This window comes from Chionomys nivalis, chromosome 23 (assembly GCF_950005125.1).
Source record: "Chionomys nivalis chromosome 23, mChiNiv1.1, whole genome shotgun sequence".
Taxonomy (NCBI): domain Eukaryota; kingdom Metazoa; phylum Chordata; class Mammalia; order Rodentia; family Cricetidae; genus Chionomys; species Chionomys nivalis.
In genome coordinates, this window is record NC_080108.1 from 30,105,205 (window position 1) to 30,126,437 (window position 21,233).

Consider the following 21,233-nt stretch of genomic DNA (forward strand, 5'->3'; position numbering starts at 1 on the left):
GTTGTTTTTCATAGCTGTGTTGAAGTTTCTGTTTGACTTGATGCAGATTGTGTGTGATTGATAAGGGTTCCTGCATTTTCTTATCTAGTGTTCACTTAAAAACGAAACACGGAAAACCGTAGATGAGGCTTTCATCAGATTTAAAGAGCTTTTGGGCTTTCTTGATCTTTTTTTCTTATTTTAAAATTTTCTATCACCCAGACTGGATAATCTTGACTCACCTGGTTTTTTTAAATTCGTTTTTTAAAAATTAAAATATAACAATAAAATTATTTCCCTCTTCACTCTCATCCCTCCAGTTCTTCCACACATCAGCCCCTATCTGGCCCCCTCTTGAAATCATGATCTCTTCTTCTTTAATCAGTCTGTCTAAATATATAAATAAAATGTGCACAGTCTAGTCAGTGTTAGCTGCATGTATACAATGTCAAGACTGACCACATGCAGTGGGTAACCAACTGGGGGCTCATTCATATGGAAGACTCTTTCTCCTGCTCTCAGGATCCTGTAGTTGCCTGTAAATTCTTTGTTTAGAACAAGCCAGTGACTTCTCCTTCTTCTGTTTTAGCATGTCACTTAGCCTGGTCCTGGTTCAGGCCTTGTTTAGGCAGTCATGATTTTGACAGGTCATCTGTGAAGCTTCATTGTTACTTCTAGGAGCCACACTCTCACACTGGATTGCCTGGTATTTTGGCTCTTACAACGTTTGGGTCTCCTCTCTGCAGTGTTCTCTCTGAACCCTGAATGTAGGAATTGTATCATAGATCTATCAGTTGTGGTTGGACACCGAGACGATCACTTTTCTCTTGTTTTTGACAGGTTGTTGTTTCCTGTTATGGTGTCCCTTGTGTTGGTATGGGATTTCCCCTCTGTATGCTGTGAATATGTTTTACTACCATTGGTTAATAAAGAAGCTATTTGGCCCAATGGCTTAGCAGAATATAGCCAAGCTGGAAGGGATATAGATAAAAAGAAGGCAGAGTCAAAGAGATACCATGTAGCTGTCAAAGGAGATAGAGACCCTGGAACCTTACCTGTAGGTCACAGCCTCACAGTTATACTCAGATTAATAGAAATGGCTTAATTTAAGATGTAAGAGTTAGTTAATAAGAAGCCTGAGCTAATGGTCCAAACAATGTTGTAATTAACATAGTTTCTGAGCAACGGAGAAATGAACAAGCAGTCTCTGACTACAATCTGTTGTAAAGAGAAGTTTCTTTGATGAGAGGTAAAGATTGCACTTATTTGTGAGTATAAAGATAAATATTTGGAACACAGCTAGGAATTATGCTGGTTTAGAAATGTTGTGGCTGTAGTCTCTCCTCTAAGTCCAAGATCTCACAACCCCAGGTAGTTGGCCCGGTTTCCAGCACTAGGCATGGTTGTCCTCTTGTTCACTGGACCCTGATACAGTTAGAGACCCAGATAACTACTGCACTCTTAGGATTATTATTATGCCTTGGTGCACATCATGGTAGTTCATACATGCAACACCTATGTAGGACTAGTTGGCTGCTGGCCATAGTGCTTTGTGGTACCATAAAAGCTAACCCTCAGCGAGAAGACTTTCAGGTCAGATCCAGCCTGGGTCCTCCAGTTGTCATGTCCAAAGCACATGGTGTCTTTTATCTTAGTTGCTGATGCTTATTTCTGTTATTTTCTGATACTGAATGACTTTAGTAAATTTTACTTTCAAGTATGAAGTTTTCAAATTCAGCACTTTGATCTCAAGCATTTAAAGCATACTATTTTCTGATATCATCTAATTTCTAGTATTATGTATGTATGAATGTATGTATGTATGTATGTATGTATGTATGTATGCATGTTTTGATGTGCTAAGTGCATAAGTCTGGTTCTTCCATAGGCTAGGCAAGTGTTATACTATAGAACAATGTATTCCCAGCCTCATTTCTATACTTTGTATTGAGACTGGGTATAATTAAGTCTCCAGGTTGACCTTGAAATAACTTTGAAGTATAAATCCATGCAGGTCTTGAATTTGCAATTCTGCCTTAGCTTTTCCAACAGCTTGAATTATAGGCCTGTGCCACCAGACCTGGTTTTTCTCAGTTCTTTATTTATGGATCTCTTTAGTTCTCTAATCATACTCAACACCGCTGATTTAAAGTGCAAGCCTGGGATTCATTGCAGGCATTTTATGCTAAATTACTTTTTTCTCTTCCAATAGAATCCACTTCAAGTTGGTCCTCTACTTATCTCATGACTTTTTCATCTTAGATTAGCTACTCCTCCTCACTATTGCTGCGGTCACTGTTCCTGCTCAGTAGTTTCTCTGAAATGGTTTTCTAACACGGAAATCTCTGCTACCTTAGCTCAAAGAGAGGGTTTAGTAGCTCATGGAGATTTCCTTTAACCCCTTCAGACGGGCTTTCAGTCACAGCGGGACCACACCTTCCAGGTCCGATTAGACCACTTACACCTCGGCCTTAGCCTCCATCTCCTTGGCTCACAGGGTCCCGAAAACATCCTGAGGTGGCAAATGCAGCCTTCTTAGGTCAAAGTCCTTCAGCAAGGCTAGATATGACCTCAGAGATTTCCAAGAATAAATATGATGGGTTCTTCCTAGATATTATATTCCTCAGATTTTGCTTTTTTTTTTTTTTATCTTTTTTGCTCCAATTTTTATTGGAGGCAAATAGCACGTGAAGAACTTTTTATCAACAAATACCACTGAGAATTTATATTTATGCCATAAACGTTCTAATTGAGGAGAAATAGAGACAGCTGGGTGAATGGTGGTTTCTAGGTAGCCACCAGACAGCACATTGTGGAGATACTCTGAAAATGCCGCTTTAGAATATTTGCAAGTTCGTGTGGCATCCTCCCCTGAAGGCAAATCCTCTTAGTCATGATGATTTAGTTTTCTAAGACTGTCATAGAGCTGAAGACAAAAATGTCATTTTGGAGGCACCTACTTCATGATTCTTACAGTTGGTTACTTGGACAGTTAGGATGTCCTGTACTCAGTAAACCTCTGGGCTATTGTGAAATGTCATCAAAAATATAACACAAAATATTTCTTTATCTTTTTCTGTGCAGCAGTAAGTTTTGGAGGCTATTTCTGTGCACTATGGAGGTGTCTTTTGTTTGTCAGAGCTAAGGTTTGGAGTCAATGACCATAGATTGTGATGAATTCATTCATAAAGGACTTCCATGTTAGTTCTCAGTTCAACTTGCCTGTGGCTACAGTTATCCCACACGGAGTCATTTCCCACTTCCCATCATTGTCCTCATCAGCTGCCCTCAGACATGGCCCCCAGCAGCAGCCTCCTCCACCAGGTCTACAAAAAAGATCCTACCCGCAACATCTCAAATGCTGCTGTGACATCTCCTTCTGTCACCCAGACAAATAATGGACCAGCCTTTATCTAACAGCAAGGAGGAATCCTTCAGTGGCGATATCTTTTGATAACTAAAATGGAGTTTAACCTGTCAGCATAACTGACAAAGAACCGGGAGACTGATGGGATCCTTAGGGTAGGGCAGCATGGAATGCCTGCTTGCTGCTGCTTCGGACCAAACCAATTACCCTTCTCTGTGACCACGAAAGCATGGGCGACAGTGATAAGCCATGTTGGCTTATGAGAGGCCTGGCTTCTCCCAAACACTGAACAGCTAGCCTTGTGAGTCCTGTCCAGATGGAATCGCATATGAGGGAAGCATTTGGGATGTTCACACTGTGACTCTTATCTACAAGGAAACTTGTATCAGAGAAAAATATAACAAAAATAGAAAGACATCAGGACTTTTGTAGAATAAGTTCCACCATCTAGAAATCTATTATCAAATTCAAAGTTGTCAAGTACTGATAAACTCGAGGAAAAACAAAGAGTTTTAAATTAAAAATTTAAGAACCTTTTCAGTCATTTTTTTCCTACAAAACAACAACGAGGAAAAGAATCAGGATTGTAAATGCTAATAAATCTAGAAATATTTAAAGCCCACTCAAATACTGGAGACAGAACACAATGGCATGGATGAATATGAGATGCCTCAGCACAGGCCAGAAAGAGAAGGGAGCTTATGGAGACTCTGTGTGGGGGCAGAGAAACACGAGGAGGAGGAGGAGAAAACAGACAAGAGTGGTAGGCATGCATTGCGGCAGGTGGGCAATCCAGCAGACAGGAGATCCAGCAGACAGGAGCTGCCGCAGATGGGCTACAGGGCCACTGGCCTCACTGCCCTCTTACTTCTGTCATCCGAGCTGTACAGAAACTGAGGTGCATTTTATTAAATGCCTCAGGTAAATAATGTGTGCTGCCAAGCATCCCCCCATACCCTTTCCCTTTGTGATTCCATAATATGTAGCCCGCTGTCCTTTGGATTAGCCGCTGAAGAACAAGGAAAACGGATTTTCTTTGATTATAAAGAGGAGCAAGGAACCGTCCCTCACACCTTCTGAAAGAGTTTCTTTGGAAATGTAATGAATTTCTGTCTGAAGCCAAACTTGTTGGCATGTGATGAGATTTCAGGGATACAGGACCCTCCACACAGCTCCAGGTCATCTCCCTAGAAATATAAAGATGTAGGAAGACAAACACCTTGATTTTCCAGGTCTCTCGTGACCTACACAAGAATCAAGAACACAACGTAACTATTCCCAATCATACAATCATCTTTAGAATTTCTATCAGACCTTTATTCTGGAATAGCATTCGGTGGGTCAACTTCCAACTCCAGAAGAGGAGAGAATGTTAAGGAGTTGAGGCTTCTCGCAGGAAAGGAAGTGTCTTGCACAGCCTGGTGTGGCAGTGGGTCTTTGCCTTAGAGAAGTGGCAAAGGAGAGTCCTTGTACTATTTCAGCTCACAGAGTGACCTGGGGGTAAGCAGGCTAGAAAGGAAACAGGTGTCCCAACTATGATACACTCCCGGGAAACGACCAGGTTCTGAGCTAAGAACGAAAGGGTCACACTTGGGAGAATTTAGGAGTGTAGCTGTGTCTAGGACCTGCTAATGGGGGGTCTAAAACCCATTCAGATTTTTATGATAATGCATAAAAAGTCATGACTATATAAGTGCCATTCTTTATTCCTTAGGAGAATCTGTAAATCCATATGTACAAAATCATAAAAGGAGGCTTCTAACTTAGGACCATATTACAAGAAAGTATGTGCTGGAGACATGGGTGAACATTAGTGTAATGTCCTGTAAACAATTATCACCTCTGACCTGTGCTTCTGCTTATAAACTTATGTGATTATTATTGCTTTGATTTTTGGAAAATACAGTCTGATTCTCTAGCTTATACTGACTTTGAACTCTTGATCTTCCTGCCTTAGCTTCCAAAAGCATGCATATTCACAAAGCCATTTTAGTCTACAAATTTGAATGGTAAATGCTACCTGAGCACAGTTTCAATCACGTTCAGAAGTGACTAAGAAGTTTTTGAAAAATAAAATACAAAATTTTGAAAACCATTGTCTCCAGGCTTCTATCCGTCAATTTCAGAGCTATATAAAAACCACAATCACTTCATGCCCAGGTTTTCACTTTTGGAGATGACTTTAGATGCTGCCAAGCCTGGGCCACTGGGTTGCGACTGCATCCCAGTGATCACAGCTCCTCGCCAGGCTGGTACTAAAGGAGAGAGTCTGCTCGCTTTCGTGTCTGGAGTTCGTGTGCCTAATGACTCACAGACCACTTCACACCCTTCGCTAGAGGACAGGAGGGTGACCTAGCAGCAACCCTTGGTCCAGCACTGCACCCTCTGTCCTCCGGATGGTTTAACTCTCATGAAAATTTCAACGTCACCACTGGCAGATAAGTCACAATGTGTCCCAGTTCACTGCCTGAAGCATTCTAACGATTCCCTTCTACTGGACTGAGTAGATTCCCAGAGCTGCTGGGTGGAAATACTAAACGTGAAGAAAGGCCATGGAGTTCCGTGCTGTAGAAGATCCCAAGATCTTCTACTGAGGACCCAGGAGCACTCAGGAGACAGTCTTTGTGCGTCCATTCAGACCCTGCCAAGCCGCGGCTGCAGGTTTCTCAACACTACTGACTTCATTTTCTTTGTTACGGTTAGTGCCCCTGTTAAGTTCTCCCCAGAACTCTTCAGCTTTGACCTCAGGTCAATCATGTTTATGATTAAAACCATTTCCAACTTCACAGCTTCATAGAGACAGACTGGCGTCCATGAACAAGCTCAGCAAGACGAAGCCAGCCTCTCCTTAGGTAAAAAAGGCAAACAGCAAAGAACTTCACTACATGGAAACTTAAAGAACCAGGAACAAATGGTGATGAGGACTAGCCCCAAGGTCCACGAGCAAAGAAATCTTAACTTTCTACAATAAAATGTATAAAACACAGGTATGTCAAAGAACTCCAATCATTTAATTCTCCATGGAAAAACTAATCTGTCTTCTGAGGTTGAAGTATGATGAACCAGCAAAACAAGAATCTTTCATATCACAACAGTTAATAAACGTTCTCAACATGGCATTCCCTTGGCTTCAGAAAGCATGCACTTATGTGGACACCAAGCAGAGAGGCTTGGTCAGAGAGAGAGCGCTTCCTGATGAGACTACTCCATGGTTGGAACACACAAGGCAGAGGGAAGAGGCACACAGAAATCCACAGCTCAGAGCTGAGACCAGTGAGACCAGTGAGACCCTAGGACTGACCTAGCCCTGAGCTTGATTCCCAGAACCACACAAAACAAACAAATGGATGTGTATAAATAAGTATAAAGAGATTCCCAAAGTGAGAAACGACCAAGTTAAAAATAAGAAACCAGAATCCCCATTCATTGCTCCTGTAAATTCCCATGACCACCATTCTGCTGTTTCTATTAACGTTTACCTTCTAGGTCCCTCGGAAGTGGAATAGTAAGATCTCTCCTTTCTGTCTAGTGCTGTCTCCAGAACCATAGACATCAGGTAACACACACTCCCGGCAATGTTTTCTGCTCTCTGTTCTGATCCTGAAATCCGTGTGCACCCGATCTACCTTCCAAATTATGGCCATCAAAACTGAGTGTCACAACATTATAGGTCATGAAGTCCCCACTCTTCCAAAGAATCACTCATTACCCACCTTCAGCTATGAAACCAAGGCTACTTAGTGTAGACCCTTGCTTTGGCCAATCCTGTAGCCCGTTTCTGAATCTGCTATAGTGATGGAGGAAGGTCATTGGTTAAATAATAAAGAAACTGCCTAGGCCCATTTATAGGCCAGCCCTTAGGTGGGTGGAGTAAACAGACAGGATGCTGGGAGAAAGAAGCCGAGTCGGGAGTCGCCATGATTCTCCCACTCCAGACAGACGCAGGTTAAGATCTTTCCTGGTAAGCCAGCTCGTTGTGCTACACAGAATATTAGAAATGGGTTAGATCAATATGTAAGAGCTAGCCAATAAGAGGCTGGAACTAATGGGCCAGACAGTGATTAAAAGAATACAGTTTCCGTGTAATTATTTCGGGGCATAAATAAGCCATGCGGGCGGCCAGGTGCCGGAAACTCAGCCCTACCACACATATTTCAACACTATAGAGTCACACTGAACGATAGAAAATCCAGTGCCCCAATTCACTACTTCTCTGAGGTTGTGTTGTGCACAAAAAAAAAAAAAAAAAACAAAAAAAAAAACTGCAACTGTGTTTGCTATGAGGAGATGACTCACCAAGGCTGAGGACAGGATGCCATAGCTCACAGTGGTCTTCATAATACATTAATTATCAGGCACAGTTCCATAGACACCCCAGGACTCCACTTATTCAGATTGTCATGCCCAAACACAGTATAACTACAGGCAGGGATTACTGTTCTGATGGTTTCCAGAAATCAGAAGTGATGTTTGGGATGAGGACTCTCAGATATGGTCTCATGTATTTGAATGTGTGAGCCACAGCTGGTGGAACTGTTTGGGAAGGATTAGGAGGTGTGGTTTTAGTGGGAGAGGGGCAGGGTTTGAGCTTTTAAAGGCCTATGACATCCCTGCTTCTTACTGGCAGATAAGGATGTAAGCTCTCAGCTACTGATCTAGCATTATGCCTGCCTGCTGCCACCACTCTCTCCCCTATGATGGTCAAGAACTCAGCCTCTGAAACTGTAAGTATCAATACTTTTTAAATTGCTTTAGTCATGATGTCTCTTCACAGCAACAGAAATGTTACTCAGACACTGGAGGTCAAAGAATGCAGTGAGAAAGTGCTGTTAACACAGCCAGCACGGACACTTGATGACTAAATATACTTTAATATATTCTTAAGTTAAAGGTGAAGGTGGGTTCACTGAGGCCAGCATCACCAGGCTCTAAGAATTGTTTCTGTTGGTATGCTGGAATCCGTGTGTGGCATTTTTCCCCCTAAGACTGAAATCTTCTGCCCTACAAGGGAATCGCCATAAGACAGAAAGTAAATAACTCAAAATAGCTTCAGGAAGTCCTTGAAACTGAATAGATTCACTAGATCCCTCTCTCCCAAGAGTAAACAAAGGTCTGAGAATCACTCTCACACAAAGCCAAGCTGCAAAAGAGACTGAAACAGGCCCAGCTGCCTGGGAGAAGAAGAGACCAGCTGAGCTACTTATCCACACAGAAAGAGCACTAGCCCACTTGGGGAATTGCTTGCAATCTGTGTATGACCCTCTAGGTTCCCCACTTTTGCGAGCTGTTACCCATGCAGGCTTTGGTGATGCTTCTGCAACTCCTCATCAATACTTCTGTAAGCAACCCCAGTAAAACTCCTCAGATCACCAAGCTGGATGTCGGTGGTGTTTGTGCTTTGGTCTGCTGTGGGCTCCCTATGTGGGATGAGCAGTTGTGTGCACCTGTGTGTCCCCAGGAAAAGTCTGTCTCACAACAGTGACCCAGCCTCTCTGCGTTCCAGATTTCTCACCAGTTCATTGGTGGTGCCATTCGTCTCTAGGGCATTCACACATGTCCAGCAGGATGGCACACGCGGAGTATGTGAGCAGTACATGGAGATGGCACACATGGAGCATGTGAGAAGTAAATGCCACGCCTTGGCCTTTTGTCACACTGTTGGCTGATGCACTTATCTGATATCTCTCCAGATGATTTGGCAGAAGAGGACACGCATTTGATTTCAGTGCAACCTTTCTACCATCATTACGTCCACAGGTAGAGGACTTCCATCTTATACACACAGGTCTGAAATTGCTAAAGTATCTAACTATCAATTGTCCTCATTCTGTTAAATGCATTCAACTACAGAGATGAGTTTTGGTTACAGTTGATATTTCTGATGCTTCTAAGCATCTCCTGGATACCTGCATACAATGGTCCTGGTCTAGACACCTGGCAACTTTGTTTGCTGTGGCTATGCATGTATGAATACGGTCACCACTTTCAACTCAAAGAGAACCTCCATTGCTTTGGAGAGTAAAGCTATCTATCTATCTATCTATCTATCATCTATCTCATCTATCATCTATCTATCTATCTATTATCTATCTATCTATCCATCCATCTATCATTTCTTTCTACTCATACTCTGAATTACCTTTTATAACCCAAGAGTGACTACAAATACCAGTGAGTTTTCCTTTCCTATTTTTTTTATCCTCAGAAAGTGCCCTGGCTCATGTACATGCTGACTGATCTCACTGAAGTGAGAGAGGTGGTACAATTAAATAAGGGTGTCTCAGGAAAGCTAATGCTTTTAAGAATCAATATCTCATGAACATCTGAGGAAAAATAAGTCCCCTTGAGTAGTGTGCAAGGACCAAGCTTACAGTCAAACCAATAAAGCTTCTGCTCAGACAGAAATGTCATTAGGAGGAAATAAATGGACAAGGGGAAGCTTTCACGCATTGTTTAAGGAGTAAGAGTTGCTCTTCCAGAATTTTGTGAGGAAGGCCTTCCAGCCAGTATGCCCTGAACACAAGGAACACCCTAATACTCCTTCCCTACCATAGCCATTATCAAAAACACCCAGGTTCCCAGTCACTCTCTCCAAGAAAAATGGACGAGTGTAGCCCTGAGAGTACTTCCTGTCTAATCAGAGTCCAGAGCCTGGGATAACTAAGCATGAATAGCAGGGCCTCAGCAGAGACCCTGGTCTAGACTCCATTGTGGCACACTCGCATCTTCCCTTGTTCCTTTTAACACATCTTGTAGCCAGGCCATGGATCTTGTCCACATGGGAGGAAAGGCTTTACTCCTGATGCTAAGAGCACAGCAGCTCAGTCATGCGTAGCCTTGATTCAGAACCTGAAACACTAAGCTTTGTCTCAGCGAGTCTATCTCTGGTCTCCACTTCCTCCTAGACAACTGAGTATTAGTAAAGTGTCTTCACAGTGCATCTGTCGGGGACCAAAGGGACAGGCTTCAGGGAAACCATGAGGTTAAAGGTGTCTTTTTCGCATACTTGTTTCAGCGATCCCATTTGGAAAGTGTTGTACAACATTCTAGAGTGTAACTTTCTCTAAAGAAATATGGACTCTACAATCTATTTCCAGGCCCAAAAAAGACTAAACATAGTTCACTACGATATTACAGGACCCAGCTTCTGAGAGTGTTAGCTGCCTTGCTAAACCTCTCCAAACATCTCAGGCACACCATGATCAATCTGGTATTTCCAGAATTAGGTCAAAGGGGACATTTTCTAATTCCGTCACTGATGCATGGACCTCAGTTAACTCATAGTGATTGGGGGGAGGGTGTTGGATTTTTGTTGCTATTACAAAATGTTGGATGTATAAACTGAAAAAGATAAATAGCCTATGTATACCCTTGGCTGTCTCCCAGAAATTAAGGTAAGGCCTTACTGCAGAAGATATCACATCCTCTGGACACAGGATTTGCAATAACTAAGTTGGAACCGAGCTTAAAACCTCATTGTAGAGGCTTCTCTCTCACAATGTCAAAAGCTGCCATGCAAGCGGCTAAGGGGTAAGAGCGTTTGGTATTCCTTCTCAGCTGTAAAGCCTAGACACATGGCAGCGACCAGACTGGCAAGGTACCCAGGGAGACAATGTCACTCTATCCTCAGTTTTGCCACTAGCTCTGCAATTGGATTCAAGGTCTGCTCAACAGAAGGAAGAGCATGCCGGGTAGTGCAGACTTTGCCACCTACCTGTGGCTAATGAGGTAGATGACCCGGGAGGAGACCCTCCTACTGCTGGTTTCCTAAGCCAGCATAATCTCCAACTGCACACTCATCAAAACACTTCTCTCCTCTTGCAGCAGAAACCCACCGTTACTGAAAGCCACAGCTGATGAAAATGCAAAGAACACCTGACCACTGGTTGTCCATCCCTCGTCGATACGTCTACAGCTCTTGCATCCAAGATTTAGCAACCGCCACTGGGGGGGGGGGGGGGGGGACGGGATGACTGCAGGAGCCAGCGGACCAGGAAGTCTGCTGTGATTACATCTTCTATCTATGAGAGGGAAGTTATACCCATGAACTCTTGACACAGCACAGCTGCATGAATAAGACCTGGACAATGACAATAGCATGACGTGCTAACATAGACAGGGGAAGTCTCATGAGGAGAGCCATGGCACGTTAGCAGCTGCTGAGAGAGGGAGAATCGGTCTGCGCCCTGGTTACTTATCCAATAACAAGTGGTGGTCACCCTAGAAACTCACATGTTGGCAGCCCTGAACACTTTCAGGGCTCTCTATTCATATACTTGTCCATTTATGTGTATATTCAAGAAGAACGGGAAAAGCAGAGGAGGTCCAAACACGTGAGAGAAAGCTAAGGCTTGGCCGGGAGAGGTAGGAAGGGGAAGAGGAAGGAAGAAATGACATAATTGTATGCTTATAGTTTTTAATTCAACTTTAAAAAGATGAAAGATCTACTTCGGTTCACAGTTTTAAAGCTTTCTATCAACAGTCAGTTGGGGCATTGTGTTTGGCCTGTATGGGGCCCATTTATGACCCCAGAATCACACGGTGGCAGCAACAGTTCACTACATAGTACCAGGGGGAAAAAAGGAGACGGACCAGGGCCTGGTACCTCCTTCCCGAGGATACATCCAAGAGCCCGACTTTCTCCCACCAAGCACTACCTCTTAAAGGTTCTACCACCTCCCACTGGTGCTGCTGGCCGGGATCAGGCTTGCACCAAGTAGAGCATGGAGGACACTTCAAGTTCCAAACAAGGCAGCAGCCTCCTCTTCCGCCTGGATCATGAACAATTTCAAACTGAGCTTTCTTTATTGCAGATATATTTCATTCCCCAAAGCACTGACTATCTCAAGTCAGGAGCTGAGCATGAATTATTTTATAGTCCCCATAGCAATAACTATTCAAGATGGATGGTACTCAATGAACATCCATTGTTTCTCTGTAGGCTGCGGTGAAGGAGATGTGCCAAGGCATTTCCCTGGAGCCATTCAGGATGCTATAAGAAACTGCCTTAGTCTGTATAATAGCTAAACAAGAGAAATGTCTTCTCATAGTTCCAGAGGCAGAAAAGTCCGAGTATCAAGGGACTGTCACATCTAACGAGAGCTTCGTTCTCTATAGGCATGGCCTACTGTACTCTCAGATGAACCAAGGAGAGAGTGTGCTCACTTGGCCTCTTTGAAAGGGCCTAATCGAATTCTCACAAACACACCCTTCATGATTCATGATTCGATCACAGAAGCCTTTTATTACTTTGGGGATAGAGTTAGGTATCTGCATTCAAATCTTGGAGAAAACAAAGTTTAACACACAGCCAAACACAACAGCAAAACACAAAAGCTTGATTTCTCATGTGTTTTTATTATCTTATTTTATTATCTTATTTCAAATTTCAACAGAAGCATCACTGCAGAAACTATGCAAATAGAATTTTTTCCCCACTATACAATATTGGTAAAATACTGCATGTGCAGGTAAGCTTTCTCAGAAGCAGATTGGCGCAAGTGGTAACCCGGAGGCCAGCACTGGCACAGATCCGCCTTCAGGGCTAGACACGGTCCCAGTTAGCACTGGGGATTGGGCCGTATTTCAAGGAAGCCATTTTCCAACTCAGTTTGAGCTGGACAGAACTGGATTTCCAACAGCCAGAGAAGTCACAAGGGCAAAGTAACTGGAGCTAACCAAACCTAGAGGATCCACACTGCGTTACCAGGCTTCCACAATGCTTAGCTTACTGTCTACGCTGCGGACTATGGATCTGCTGCTAAACAGTCTTTCTGTGTGTGGCTCTCTATGGACACCCTTGCTACTGAATTTAGGAAGGTCCCGTATCAAGCTTCAATGCAACCTCTCAACCTTCTCTCAGTACAGTCTCTGTCTCCACTTGGTAAAGGGAGAATTGGCTGATACTCCTTTGGTCTTAGATTTCTCTTGCTTGCCTTTTTTAATTAAATGCAATGCAGGGCCATGGGGTGAGTAAATCCCTTTAAACATCTGATAAACTATGGGACATTGGTTCACAGCACGGATGCTGGACCTGAAGTCACTCCCAGCTGAGGGACACGGCGCTGAACAAGTTATATCACCTTTAACTGCCTCATTTCTGCGCTTGCAAAAGAAGCTGCTACCAACGCTTTCTACTTCAGAAGGCTGCTCTAATCATCATGCCAAGCTGCACAGGAAGTACTGCGGAGCAGCAGGCTCACTGGGTATGTACATATTACGGTCCCCAAAGCAGGGCTCTTATGCTGTACACTTCAGGCAAACCGCTTGCCTTCAAACCTTAGTTCAGCTATTCTCTGGCTTTGTGGCTTCTGACAAGCTACATACCTTTTCAGTCATATAAAGGACTTGGACTCCCCAGCACTATGACGGCAACTCTATGCTGGAGCCTTTACAGTCACTGTTACTCAGCTTAGCCACACAACCCCGGAGTTTCTCTGCAGTTGGGCTCACAGTTATTGATCAAATAAGCTAGGTACCAGCTGCTCGGTGGGTCATTACAAACGATGAAAACAGGAATGAGGACTACCAAAGGGAAACGGGCAGGCTCGGTGATTCCTGCTCTCTGAAGCTGCGAGTTTCAAAGCCAAGAACTCTGTGGGTGAGGACATGCAGAGTCTACACAACTCAGCTTCAAAAACAACCATGAGCATCTCATTCAGCGTCATGGGCAGACCAAAAAGGGCAGTCTTCAATATTTTAGGTAGGAGGGAAACTGCCTTCCAAATAAACAGATTTGACACATCACAATTGATGGGCCTTTTGTTTGCCAGCAAGGATTCTACGTTGGCCTCCTGGTACCTAGAGTGCTGGCTGCCACTGTAGGAAATACTTCTGTGGTAGAGCCTATGTGGTTGCCAGGATCTGATGATACTTCATATGAATGCCCCACTTCTGGTGGCATAAAAGGCTTTATTAGTCAGATACAATATACAAGATGAAAATGTAATCCAAAAATTAAAGACTATTCTTCCCCAAGGCTATACCCAGAATCCCAGATTACTTATTTTGTTACTTAAGGCCAACTGGTGCTGACCCAAGACTGGACACAAGGTTTCTGGTTTGTTTGTTCTAATGGACAGAACCCAGAGATGCAAACCCAGATGGTAGCCAATGCTTTACAATGAAGCTATAATCCTCGACAACCCCTGTCCTAGGAGTCAGAGATGTAAGCACTTCCTAGAAATCAGCCTTCTGATAGCAAGAACAGGTGTTTCACGAGTTGGCCCCACCGTGGTAGCATTTCCTACAGTGACAGCCAGCACCCTAGATACCAGGGGGGCAACGTAGAGTCCTTGCTGGCAAGCAAACACAAGACCCATCAATTGTTACTCGTCAAAGAGAACATCACAGCTTTCCTTGGCACTACTTATGGTGAGAATATTGCAAACACCACAATGCAAAACAACAGCAGGCATCCCTGAGGGAGAGATGGAGGTTACATCACATGCTCATCGCAGGGCTCATAAAACCTCTCACAGCAACAAAAGCTTTCCAGACAGCACACACTATGGAAATGTATAGAGGAAATTTAGGAAATCCTTAGGAAACTTAATGCTGCTTATATGATGCTAAGTGTGAAACAGCAAGTTAACGAAACAAGAAACGACCGAGGAAATGAGCCATCGACCTGCAAGGGGTGTGGCTTTCCTCAGCTCCCATACGTACCTGCTAAAGAAAGGCATACCTCGTCTTCTGGGGAAAGCCAGATTTTTAATGAGTCACTTCGTAAGATTCAAACAGTAGCGCTGAACTAAGTTTCTTAAGCAGTTTGCCACAGGCAGATGCTAAGGCAGCCCCATCAGTTCTGTTTTCTCACGCACACACCTTTGTTCAAGTCACTGTTCACAAGTGTGCAAAGAGCATGCCGCTAGCTGGTAACCAGGGACGACTGCAAGGTGGCCGGTAGTCGCTCTGAACACCAACTACACTACGCGATGTAGGACAGTCATTTGCTGATGAGCACGCTCAAGAGACATGTTAAGAAAGCCCGTGTGACAAAGACCTCCTAAGGACTGTGCCCCTGAGAGAAGCCCTTCACAGACCAGGATAAAAGCCCATGAATAGCTCGTTCTGTAGGAAGGGGTTTATAGTACACATTCCTAACACTTGGTCTAGGTCAGGAGGAATGTAAGATCTATGATCATAGTGTACATATGCACACGCACCCTTACACACAGAGAAGATCATGAGAAGGCCCCTTAATACAGAGAGAATAGATTATGATCTTCTCTTATGGATCTCAGAGACAGAACCGGAAGCCAGAGCGGAGGGTCAAGCCTGAACTCTAAAACATCTCACCCTCTCTATATAATCTGCCAGCTAACAATGAGATGAAGATGTGGAGGGAAAAAAAATAGACCTTCCATTTTAAAGAAAATGAGAGACACGTTGTTCTGGAACAATACTTGAGTGGCCATGGCCCAGGAAAATAGATTTAGATGATTCAGAATTTCCCAACACAAGTTTGATGAAGTTTTATAGTTTTCCCTAGCAAAGAAAGTAAAAAATCAATGAGAGCTTAAAATACGTTGGTGAGTACATCACGGAGGCGGTTTTAGCAAGATGGCTTCTCTTTAGGCTGAGGACGCTAGCTGATGGCATTCTTAGCTTTTGATTGGTGGAAACCAGTGGGTCTGCTATGCCAATGGAGTCCAGAGCTTTTTATCTACTCTTCCCATCGTGCTAGTTCGACACCCAGGTGGGCGAGAAGTTAATTAGCCTTTGGACCCGCAATGTGTCCGTCTCTCCACAGTAACCGGGTTTCTAATCAGTCCGTCTCTGCAGACACTAGTTCTTTCCAGGAGGTAGCACTCTCTGTGGTCCCCCATCCTTCAGTGCAAACATCACAATTTGTGCACGGACGGGCACATGTTATTTATTAAATAGTATAAGGACCCTTACGGCTAGAAAACTCATTTAAAATCTCTGTTAATTACCTCAGAGAAAGAAAGACTGAGGACCATTCACGATTTCCGTTTTCTTTACCTGTGTGGTCACATTTATTAAATGTCACATGGATACTTTTAGCATTATTTTGTTTCTGACAATTTCAGTTTCCTGTGAGCTGAAAGGAAGGTGGGACAAGTAAACAACCTCAATTCACACAAGCATTTACTTGTAAGCCAACTGGTACTAAGCACATTATATTAACAAACAGTCACATGTAGACAATATGTACACACACATACATAAAATCCTACATAATCGATATTTTAATGAACCAAGATTTTAAATGCTATTGCTTGTTGGGTTTATATTTTTATAATCTTCACTTTAAAAGGAAACTTAACAGAGATCTTCCATAAGCATTTATCTCTTAATTTATAAACAGTCCAGCATTAATAAAGAACTTACATATTATAAGTTATTGTTAAGAATATTTGGAAGAAATTAGATAAATTTTATGCAACTCATTGTATAAATGAGTTTTAAAAAATAAATTAGTATTTATATTTAGAATGCATTTTGAAAGGAAGTCCATATTAAAATCTATGTAAATAACATATTTTATAGTTTAATGAAATCTATAAGTAACAAATGTTTTATATGAACTATTAGCATTTTAAGGTTTACAAAACATTTAATGTTCCCCCAAAAAATTTGTTTTAAGATGTTCAGTGTACACAAATTTATAAAGCATTACATATTTGCCAGGTCTTAATATATGACAGTGATATTTAAATTTATGAATCTGTATGTTTATTTCAATTGGGCATGCCAAAAATATAATAATTTTAGCATATAACAGAAATGAAGACCAGGTGAGTGAGCTAACTTACTGCTAAACAGCCCCCACTTAATAGATTCTGTTCCCCAAGATCCATTCCACTACCCAAGCCCTCCTACCTCATCCTAGCCCACAGGGAGGCTGACGGAAAAAAGAATCTCAGGTATAGAAGATACAACAGAAGAAACAGATTCATCAGCAAAGAAAATGTTAAATCTAAAAAAATTCCTAACATAAAACATCCAGGAAATCCGGGACAATATGAAAAGATCAAACCCAAGAATGATAGGAATAGAAGAAAGAGAAGAATCCCAGCTCAAATACCCAGAGAATATATTTGACAAAATCATAGAAGAAAATTTTCCCAACCTAATGAAGGACATTCCTGTAAAGGTACAAGAAGTTTACAGAACACCAAATAGATAGGACCAGAAAGGAAAGTTCTCATGTCACATAATAATCAAAACACTAAACGTACAGAACAAGGAAAGATACTAAAAGCTGTAAGGGAAAAAGGCCAACATATAAACGTAGACCAAATAGAATCACAGCCAACTTCTTAACAGAAACTCTGAAAGACAGAAGGGTCTGGAAAGATGACTTGCAGACTCTAAGAGACCAGAGATGCCATTCCAGAGTACTATACCCAGCAATACTTTTAACCACCGTGGATGGAGAAAACAAGGTATTTCTTGGCAATGTCAAATGACAAGAAATTAAAGTCTTTGAAGAAAGAAATTAGAGAATATATCCAAAGATGGAAAGATCTGACATGCTCATGGATCCACAAGGTTAGCATAGTAAAAATGGCCATCTTATGGGCACTTTAGCAAAAACAGGTTATAGATTCAATGCAATTCCCATCAAGACCCCAACACAATTTTTTTCATACCTTCATGGAAACAATACTCAACTTCATAAGAAAAAACAAAACACCCAGGATAGGTAAAACAGTCCTGTACAATAAAAGAACTTCCCAAGGCATCACCATCTCTGATTTCAAGCTGCCCTACAAAACAATAGCAATAAAACTACATAATACTGGCATAAAAAGAGACAGGTTGGTCAACAGATTGAATCCAAACCCAGAAGTAAATCCACATACCCATGGACACTTGAGTTTTGGCAAAGAAACCAAAAGTATACAACGGAAAGGAGAAAGCATCTTCAACAAATGGCGCTGGTTTAGCTGAACGTTGGCATGTAGAAGAAGGAAAACAGATCCTTATATATCACCCTTCACAAAACTAATGTCCAAGTTGTCTAAAGAATCAACATAAAACCAGGTATCTGATAGAAGAGAAAGTGGGGAATAGGCTTGAATTTATTGGCACAGGAAAAAACTTCCTGAATGGAACACCAATTGAATAGGTACTAAAACTGACGAATGATAAATGGACCCTCATGAAACTGAGAAGTTTCTGTAAGACAAAGGACACAGTCAATAGGACAAAAAGGCTGGCCACCGAACAGGAACAGATCTTCACAAAACCACATCTGACAGAGGGCCGATATGCAAGATATATAAGGAACCCAAGAAACTAGACATCAAAAACCCTAATAATCCAATAAATATGGAGTACAGATCTAAACAGAGAATTCTAAACAGAGGAATCTCGAATGGCTGAGAATCTTTTAAGGAAATATTCAACATCCTTAGTCATCTAGGAAATGCAAACCAAAATGATGCTGAGATTCCATCTTCCATCTATCAGAATGGCTAAGAACAAAAACACAAGGTACAGCTCATGCTGGAGAGGATGTGGAATAAGGAGAACACTCCTCCATGGCTGGTGGAGTACAAACATGTGCAGCCACTTTGGAAATCAATACAGAGGTTTCTCAGAAAATTAGAAATAAATCAAGAACCAGCTATACCACTCCTGGGCATACACCCAAAGGAAACTCCATCACACCACAAGGTATGTTCAAATCAGCTTTATTTGTAATAGCCAGAAACTGGAAATAACCTAAATGGCCCTCAACAGAAGAATGGGTAAAGAAACTGTGGTACATTTATGCAATGGAGTGCTACTCAGTTGTTAAAAATGATGACATCATGAAATTTGCTGGTAAATGGTTGAAAATAGAAAAGATCATCCTGAGCGAGGTAACCCTGACCCAGAAAACAAACAAAGGATGTACTCACTCATAAGCAGATGTTAGCCATAAAGTAAAGGATATCCATACAATCTATAGACCCAGAGAAGCTAGGTAGCAAGGAAGCATCAAGGGAAGGCAGGGTATGAATCTCACTGTAAAGCAGAAGTAGACATCATAGGGAAACAGGAGGAGTCTCGATGAGATGGGCAGGACCAGGAACAGGAGGAATCAGGTACAGGGAGGATGGAGGGAAAAACAACTGGAACCAGGAACAAGTTAGAAAGTTAGTGCAATGGAATCCCCCAGGAATCTATGAGGGTGACCCTAGCTAAAACTCGTAGCAATGGGGGATATGGAACCTGAACTGGCCATCTCCTGTAACCAGGCAAGACTTCATATTGGGACACCAAGCCAGCCACAAAACCTTTGGTCTACAATTTCTCTTGCCTACCAGATGTACTACGGTTAAGGTGGAGCAGAAATTGTGGGGGCGGCCAACCAATAACTGATCCAGCTTGAGAACCAAGAGAGGCAGCCCACCCGTGCCACTGACACTGCTTGGAAGGCCAGAACCAAGAGACTGGATAAACCATAATACTGGTATGGAGGCTGCATAGACAATAGCACTAGTATAGAGACTGGATAGACAATAGCACTAGTATAGAGGCTGGATAGACTACAGCGCTGGTTTAGAACCACACAGTTCTGACTAAACAAATAAGTCAATGAAATGATTCTAAATGATATTCTGCTATTCTTATAGATTGGTGCCTAGTCCAGTTGTCTGTCATCAGAGACACTTCATCCAGCAACCTATGGGAACAGATGCAGAGACCCATAGTCGAACATTAGGCGGAGTTCAGGGAATTCTATGCAAGAGTGGAGGAAGGATTGTAGGACCCAGTGGAGTCCAGGGCAGCACAAGAAAACATACAGAATCAACGAACCTGGGCTGATAGGGGCTCAGAGACAACCAGGGAGTCTGCATGGGACTGACCAAAGCCCTCCAAATAAATGTTACAGCTGTGTGGCTTGGTCTTCTTGTGGGGCTCCTAACAGTGGGAGCAGTGATTGTCTCTGACTCTGGTGCCTGCTTTTGGAACCCTTTTCTTCTACTAGACTGCCCTTTCCAGGTTTAATAGGAGAGGAGGGCCTAGTCTTACTGCCACTTGATATGCCATGGTTGGTTGATACCCATTGATAGCCATTTCTGAAGAGAAGAGGACGAGGAGGAGTGGATTTCAAGGGAAAGAGGGGTTGGAGGAGAAACTGTGGTCAGGATGTAAAGATAGATAGATAGATAGATAGATAGATAGATAGATAGATAGATAGATAGATAGATAGATGATAGATAGATGATAGATAGATAGATAGATAGATAAATGATAGATAGAAGATAGATAGATAGATAGATAGATAGATAGATAGATAGATAGATGATAGATAGAAGATAGATAGATAGATAGATAGATAGATAGATAGATAGATAGATGATAGATAGATAGATGATAGATAGATAGATAGATAGATAGATGATAGATAGATGATAGATAGATAGATAGATAGATAGATAGATAGATAGATAGATAGATAGATAAATGATAGATAGAAGATAGATAGATAGATAGATAGATAGATAGATAGATAGATAGATGAAAGTGAGAAAAGTAAGTTTTATTCAATGTGGTTACATTGGGAAGAAGGACTAAGAGATCCAGCAAACATCTTAAATCTGTCTTCAGTTGTGCTGAGGACTGGGGCCTGTTACACCATAAGGAAGTTTGAAAAATTGCTAGAACTGTTTGAAACCCTTCAGAGACTAATTTTCCCTTTTGATCATTACCCTTTCCCTCCCCTGGCATAGATTCCTAGGGAAACTCCCATATCCTCAGGGCCCACATTTTTAATAGTTTGATTGTCAAATGGAGGGACACACTGTCTCCTTACAATATCTTTATGTTTGCCAGACCAGTTAGAAGGGGAATCCAGTTTTATGAAGATGTTCCCCAGAAAAGTCCTACATTACTACATATGCCCACGAGCAGAGTAATGATG

At 42.3% G+C, this 21,233-nt stretch overlaps 1 protein-coding gene across 1 annotated transcript in view; it reads right to left on the bottom strand.

The window, feature by feature from the left end:
* The window catches only part of Gabrg3 (gamma-aminobutyric acid type A receptor subunit gamma3), a 487,421-nt gene that overhangs the window by 325,562 nt on the left and 140,626 nt on the right, over positions 1-21,233 (bottom strand). The gene's annotated exons all lie outside the window — the stretch shown is intronic.